This window comes from Denticeps clupeoides, chromosome 13 (genome assembly GCF_900700375.1).
Source record: "Denticeps clupeoides chromosome 13, fDenClu1.1, whole genome shotgun sequence".
NCBI classification, from domain to species: domain Eukaryota; kingdom Metazoa; phylum Chordata; class Actinopteri; order Clupeiformes; family Denticipitidae; genus Denticeps; species Denticeps clupeoides.
This window is the reverse complement of record NC_041719.1, coordinates 21707568-21708544: the sequence shown is the minus strand read 5'-3', so window position 1 is coordinate 21708544 and position 977 is coordinate 21707568.

The window sequence follows — 977 nt, the reverse complement described above, 5'->3', positions numbered from 1 at the left end:
TGTTGAGCGTTTGCACCTCCACTCTTCTTCTTATCAGTTGTGCAACTGCAGATAATGGGATCTGCCGTGACACTTTCACTTGCAATATTTGAACAAGCAAATATTTCCCCAATTCAGTGAGTACCTTAAAATAAAGTTTATATCCAAAGCTACAAGTAATTATGCCTTCTCAAACATATATTGGAAAAACTTTAGAATCTTATGTGCTTATAAAAACTAACCAGTTTACTACATTAAATAAAATAATAATAATAAAGTGAAGTGATTGTCACATGTGATACACAGCAGCACAGCACATGGTTCACACAGTGAAATTTGTCCTCTGCATTTAACCCATCACCCTGAGTGAGCAGTGGGCAGCCATGACCGGCGCCCGGGGAGCAGTGTGTGGGGACGGTGCTTTGCTCAGTGGCACCTCGGGATTCGAACCGGCAACCTTCTGATTACGGGGCCGCTTCCTTAACCGCTAGGCCACCACTGCCCCACCGTCCTTTGTTTACTCCAAAAAAAACAATTTATCCTTCTGAAAGGTTTCTGAAGGAAATTCATTTTTTAGCAGCTAGTACACCAGCATAAAATATAAGAAGATATAACCCTACCCCAAAGTGATATGATAATTTTTTATATAATTTGTATTTAATATAAAAATAGCTACAATTACACAGAGACACTGAGTAATAATAAACTGTGGTGGGGACGTATTGCAAGCAATAACTAAATCATTATTGCACAGTCATTTACGCACTGCCCTTTTTATACTACCTATTCTCTCTTTTCATCTCATAGCTTTATAGTCATAGCCTTATGTCCGTAGAGCCATGTGTCCACATTCTGTGCATCCAGCCCTTTCACCCCCTCTAGTGGCCAACCACAAAACAACTACATGTCCACTGCAAAAGCTGAAGCACATAGGAACCCAGGTTCAGGAACACTTGAGCGTGGAGAATAGACCACATATCTCGCAAACAGAGTGGAAG